Genomic DNA, 7170 nt, shown 5'->3' with positions numbered 1-7170 from the left:
ATAACGGACACGATCTTTACCATAGGACATGGGGTTCTCAATTGTCGCCTAAATGTTTACTTTGACCTTTGACCTACAAAGTTGTACATTATGACACACCATCTCGTATTGGTTAAAGTATATATCAAGTATAAACTTTGAAATCATAACGGTTCTCAAGATATGGAGCGGACACGATTTATTAAGGACAGACATCCTTATAACTATAGGATCACCCGCCATAATCGGCGGGGCCTTAATTACGAAAAACAGTAGCTACATGTTCTCTACAAGACTATATTTCGGTTATCAAGCATTCAGCAGTAAATATTTCAATAATTGACATATTTCTGACTATTGGTATTTTGTTTACCTCACTATCATGACTATCTGTGGTACTGTCTAACATGTCTAAACTGGTCTGATATACAGTTATTTCTGGTACAACCTCCTTAAAAAGGTCAATACATTTTCTGCATATCCCAGCAAAACAAACTGTAATTATATAATAGTTATTTCATAAATTCAAATTGTTCAAAGCAAACTCGAGTTATTGTACGATTTCTATAGGAAAGAGTATAGACCAGTCATAGTGATAACTATAAGTCACTGCCATTCATTTAAGTGTTATTTTTCAGTATATAAATACAAAATAATGTTTTCTGTAATTTTATAATTCTTGTGGCTGAGTAGTTTGTCTCTATCAGAATCGGAAATTACGACAAAACGATCATTTGAGTTGTCTGTAGCAGAAGTGCCTTCCAGTTCAGCCATGTTCCACATTGTTCCAAACGTCTGAATCGCGATTGCGTTTTATTAAAGGGACATCACCCTAAACAGATAAACCACGACCCACTGGTCATTAACATGTAAAAGTCCGTTTACGACCGGTTTTCTGGTCCGTTTTTTTTCTGTTGAAGACCGATGGAATTCTTTACTAAAGAATAAAGAATGTCATGTGGCCCCCTATATCCAATAAGAGAAGCTTATTCTTAACCGATATGAAATAATTGTGAATAAAATATATATGTAAATCAAGAAGCAATAATAAGGTCGTATGTAAAGTTCACTCAAAAAATTAAATGGAGAATATGTCCATGCGATACAGATGATGCCCCCGCCTGCAAATAACCTTATAACGGGACAAAGGTCAAAAACGGTAAAAGTGACGCTACCCAAATTCGAACTTAACCTACGTTCTGTAGTAATAAGTATTGTGTATAAGTTTCATAACATTTGGTTGAGGCAACCTTAAATTAGATTACGGAAACGAAAAATTCTACAAATTTTCCATTTGTAATGGGTCATTATTCTAAAACGGTAAATTGACGCCACCTAAATTCGAACTGTATCTGAGTGTTGTGATAACAAGCTTTGTGTTTACGTTTCATAATATTTGGTTAAAGCCAGTTAAAGTTAGAGCACAGAAACTAATTGTTGTTAACTTCTATGTCATTTGGTCTCTGGTGGAAAGTTGTCCCATTAGAGAAAAATGGCATAAAACAATAAAGAAATGAAGGATCCCTATCAAAACCCTTATAAGTCTGAAAACTTTGCCGAAGTTTGTTTAATCATAATTTAACGGAATATACTATAATGTTTTAATCAGTGAATGATTTTGAATATTGGTGGTTTTAATGGATTTTATTTTATATGCACACTGTAGATACATTGGAAGTTGCTAGGAACAAACAAACCAAGCAGTCAAGTAATTCGGACCCATTTTACAGACTTTCTAAAAAAGTGGTGGATGGAGATTACACACAGTGGATGACATTGTCAGTAGAATTTTGCTCAGAAACAAATGTTGGGAATGAACCTTCGTGGTGGGCAGTAGATCTTGGTGCAATTTATGAAATCAGCAACGTAGTTATCTTTGGCAGAAGTGACTGTTGTGGTATGTTTTACATATCTACGGATGCAGTTAGACAAACCTGCCGTTACATACAGAATAAGTAGGATTTCGCAAACAAATTAAAATTTGGATATAGAGATTCGAAAAAAAATATCGCAATTATAGTTGATTGATATATTGAATGATTGATTGTTAAAAGATCAATCATGGTCTCCAATCTTGACAAAATGATCACCTCTTCAAGTCTATAACCGTTAAAGCATCGAAAATATGTATAACTAGAGAGAAAAGAACTAATGGACATTGACAATTCATCTCTTTCTGCATAGTTTATATAGACTTTTTTATAAACTTAATATTATCATATATATTAAACAGACTGAATCAGTTTAAATTAAAAGTGAGCACAAAACGTAAGCAGGGTTTTGTATTTTGTTGACTGTATTATGCTTATCTGTAAGAATTGTTACAATTTCCTTTTTTTTTCTCCATTTTTTCTCGTCTTCACTTCAAATTCAATTTTAATTTAATTCAGATGAGCGACTTTCGAATTTTAGCATTGAGGTAATAAGGCCATGCAGCAGAAACAACAGCGATTGGTTTGAGGACAGTGTAATCGAAGTCTGTTATTTTCAGGAAGCACCAACTACAATTCTAAATGCTTCGTGCCGTAAAAGGATATTTGGACAGTATGTTCGCATACGACTTAGTAATCCAAATTATTTAGCACTGTGTGAAGTTGAAGTACATGGAACATTCATTGGTTTTCTACAGACAGGTTAGTCTTCATAAACATTATTCTTCATTCAGTCATTTTGAATAATGTTCCAATGCAATAGCTTATATTGTTTAAACAATTTTATTTTACATTGAATCTTTGCGAGTTTTGAGATCCATTCAGCTGCATCCTATTGATAGCTGTAATGAACATGTTTTATAACTTGTTGAAGGTTAACGATATGTAAATTGCCATGGTAGGGTTTGTGTGTAAATTTAAGTGATTGAACCCTCGACATTCGATAACTGCATATGATATATGATAAAAAAATGACATTTTTTGTAATATTTACTATAGTACAGACACCGAAAGTATGAAAAACTAAGATAAGCACTTCTATTACCTTGAATCATTCCCATCTTCACCCATACCCGATTTATTTTGATATTGTTATACGATAATCAGTAGGTAGTTATATAAAATTGAGAACGGAAATGGGAAAAATGGCAAAGAGACAGCAACCCGACAAAAGAGCAGATAACAGCCAAAGGCCACCAATGGGTCTTCAACGCAGTGAGAAAATCCCGCACCCGGAGGTTGGCCTCAGCTGGCCCCTAAATAAACATGTGTACTAGTTCAGTGAAAATGGACGTCATACTAAACTCCAAAACATATAAATGAACTAATATTAAAAAAACATACAAGACTAGGCCAGAGGCTCCTAGCTTGGTACAGGCGCAAAAATGCGGCGGGGTTAAACATGTTTTGTGAGATCTCAACCCTCCCCCTTTACCTCTAGCCAATGTAGAATAAAGAAACACACAGCAATACGCACAGTAAAACTCAGTTTAATAAAAGTCCGAGTCCGATGTTAGAATAGGTAACAAAAGAAACTAAGCAAAATGACAATGATACATAATTAAACAAATGACTACTCTAAGTTACTGACATGCCATATTATATTGAATGTTTGCAATATTTAAAGCTTCCATTTTTGAATTAAGTGTTACAGAAAATAAGGTTTGACCTACTTCACTAGTCACATTCAAGCTTTAATCAATCTGATAGACAAGACAGGACATCGAAAAATTATAACGGAAGCAGGATGAATATATAGAAAAAAGTATTAACAAATATACTGCACTCCAAGGTAAATTAAAAAAGGAGGAAGTTCATAAAACCTGAAAAAATAAAACGTTAAGAGTTTATCAAACAACACATCTGTCTTATTCCTGACTTGGTATAGGTACTAGTATTTCCCCGATGAACATAGTGAGAAAAACCTGGTTGCATAGCTATCTATAGCTCCCACTTGTATGACAGTTGTTAATAGTTCAGTCATATCAACAAAATTGGCTGAGCAACCCAAACAAATATAATTTGTTACTGCTACAGAAATTGTGATTCTGCAGCCAAAACTTTACAGACATACAAAACAACTATAGATAATTTTAAAATCTATTGGATTCAAATATGTGTTGCTTGGGAAGTGGGAAAGTTTTCCCGTTACGATAACATAGCAGTTTATAATAGGTGTATCGCCATATTCATTTATTTCAATTTGTCTTTCGTTTAACGATTCCTTAGAAATAAAAAAAAATGAAAAATCAAACAAAACAATGGTTATTTTTGAAATCGCAAATCCAGTTTTCGGGCCCTTTATAGCTTACTGTTCGGTGTGAGCAAAGGCTCCGTGTTGAAGACCGTACTGTGACCTATTATGGTTTACTTTTATAAATTTTTACTTTGATGGAGAGTTGTCTCATTGGCACTCATACCACATCTTCTTATATCTATTGAAAGATACTTTTAGTGTAAAATTGGCCGAAAAGCAAATTTATTACTAGTTTTCTGTACTCCTTTTATAATTTAAACATTTAAGCGACGATTTTCTTTAAAGGATATATACTTACCCCTATCTTCAGTATGTCATGCAAGTGATGTTGTAAGCAGTTTGCTCATTTATAAAAGTAATGGATATCACCCTAATAGTCTTCATTTGAACTATTAAGGTATTGATGTACTATAAGAAAATCAGAAAATAATAAGGTTTTATACCGGGGAAATTTGTTGACATAATTCTGGACAGGAATTCGTTTTAAAGAATATACACAAAATCATCATTCAAAAAAACAATAAGCACAGGTTGGCAAATGTTTGAATCGACATAACCCATACCTTCTGGTAAAATAAGGAGATGTGATATGATTGCCAATGAGACATCTATCCGCCAAAGTTCAAATGAAGTAAATGTAAGAAACTATAGGTAACTGCTCGTCCTCCAACAATGAGCACAACCCGTACCAGGAATGTCCAAAGGTCAACAACCTGATAGCGGGATACATAAATACTGAGTCACGTCAAAAGTCATATGACAATAAAAACATAATAGCACGAATACAAATAAAGGGAAAACAGTAATAGCACGAAGATATAAAGAAGAGAGAACTACTGACCTTCGGCAAGACACTTGGAAATAATTGTCAAATAGGATTAGAATCGAAAACACCTCGTGGCGTACAAAGTTTGAACTCACAACCTCAGAGTGAACGGGATAGTTTAACTACTTAAACCACCGGTCACCGATGTCCCTTATAACACATGTAACATTCATAAATTAATAGGGAATATATTGTTATAATGGTACGACAATTACACATTGAAATAGTGAGTATGTACTATCGTCCATTTATAAATTTTGAAATTATATAGAAACTAAGGTTTCAACTCCCTGATGCAAAGTTGACCTTAAATGGATTTGACTATTCATTACAGGTCGTTTTTGGTTATATAGCTTTTTAACTGTTACGGTTCTTATACATCCATGGCTTTCAAATATTTAGATTTGAGAGTTTCTGATAAAGGGTAAATCTAGAAAAGCGCTTCAGACACATGAAGTTTATTACGAGTTTTTTTCATTTTCTTTTAAAAACAATATGTCATAAATGTTTAGCATAAGTAATTAATGTACATGTATTGTTACCCAATAGTTACCTTTCCTTATGCCTGTGGATTTCAAGGTCACAGTTATGATGGACATAATAAGACCCTTGGTAGTGCCATTGTCTACAGCGACATTCATTGTACCTACATATGTTCTTACACGAAAGAATGTCATGTTGCAGACTTCAACAAGAAGACCTCGTGTTGTACCTTGATGAAAGAGAAAACTGGATCCAATGTTGTGGCTAAATCTGACCACAACGTTTTTCTAGTCCATTAAACATTTGTCTTTGACGAAGTTGATATTAGTACTGTTTTTTTGCAATTCTGAAAACCCAAAATTTCAAAACAATAAGTAGACCTAAAACTGTAAATGCAAGAAGTTTAAAACCCTACTGCAAATATATCATACAGAGTACAAATAAATACTGATATTTAACAAATTAACGTCTAATTAAATCAACTGGACGTTATTTAGTTTTTTAAAACTTTTTGATTGAATTAAAGACTTGAAAAAATGTCCATGTTTACAGTTTTAAACTACTGATAGTTAGATTTTGAAATGTTAGTTGTAGATTTTATTAAGTTAAATTAATTAACGCTTATAAAGCCAGCTCTTTGTTGCTTATTATTTATTGGTATTTAATCAATTGTATTTTACGATTCTTTGCGATGACAAAATAAATACAAATTAACCTAAAAGCTTTTCGTTATTTATTGTTGCAATATACCTTGAACTAGCCACGTATTTCTTCTTATCAAATACGGTTTTATTATTTATTATAGAATTAGGATGATGTTATGTAATATGAAAAATAGATGTGATAAAATGTAGTTTTACAAATCGAAAATCGTAATTTATTCGGTACTTCTTTACTGTTTAAGGAATTTACCCTGTAATTCAGTTTGATTCATTTAATAAAGAATTATTTGGTTGATAAGACACGGACATCAATATATTTAAGGTCTTTAATATACAGTGTTGTAATAATTGGAATAGGGTACAGTTCTGCACTTAATAAATGTATCAAATAATACCACTGTTTTGTCTTATCAAAAAGTTGTCAAATAAATTGAACTGTCTTATCATAAAAGTTGTCAAATAAATTAAACTAACATAATTCATCTTGGTTTGGCAGCAAGTTTGTATTGATATATATTTATGACAAAACAGTTAATGAGATGGAAAATACCAAGATCTTAGATTTTCCTATTCTTGAGTTTACTTTTATATAGATATACAAAAACGTAAACATCATTTCTACAGTATCAAGATATGGAGTGACAAACACCGGTTGATACGAAATTTCAAAACGTTTCCTCTCACGATGGTTTGCTCTTAAATTAAAATATCGAGGTTTCTATTTTTGTTCACCTTACGGAAAGTGGAATGTATAATTTTTTAAAATACGAAACTAACTGTTAACATAAAACAAATTAATTCTCGTATTTTTATTAATTTAATTGATTGACCATTTTCAGAACCTATCTTCTGACAAATAAAAATTATGGCAACAGTAGATTACAGATATAAAAAAATTGTCAATCAATAAAGAAGACAAAAATGAATGTCCTAAACAAAAAATGAGGAATCGCAAGGAGCGAGACCATGTGCGTCGACCAGGTAAGCGTCTTTTGCAATGCATGTATCATTATCCATGTCCCAATCGGGAAT

The 7170-nt window shown here is 32.5% G+C and overlaps 1 long non-coding RNA gene across 1 annotated transcript; it reads left to right on the top strand.

Annotated features, from left to right (window-relative positions):
• The first annotated feature begins 1650 nt into the window (after positions 1-1650).
• LOC127710191 (uncharacterized) lies at positions 1651-6232 on the top strand. Its single transcript, XR_007986032.1, has 3 exons — positions 1651-1876; positions 2370-2612; positions 5543-6232. It is a non-coding gene; the product is annotated as an uncharacterized LOC127710191 (long non-coding RNA).
• The last annotated feature ends 938 nt before the right edge of the window (positions 6233-7170 follow it).

Source organism: Mytilus californianus, unplaced genomic scaffold, assembly GCF_021869535.1.
Source record: "Mytilus californianus isolate M0D057914Y unplaced genomic scaffold, xbMytCali1.0.p SCAF_7, whole genome shotgun sequence".
Taxonomy (NCBI): domain Eukaryota; kingdom Metazoa; phylum Mollusca; class Bivalvia; order Mytilida; family Mytilidae; genus Mytilus; species Mytilus californianus.
This window is presented reverse-complemented; position numbering and strand designations above follow the sequence as displayed.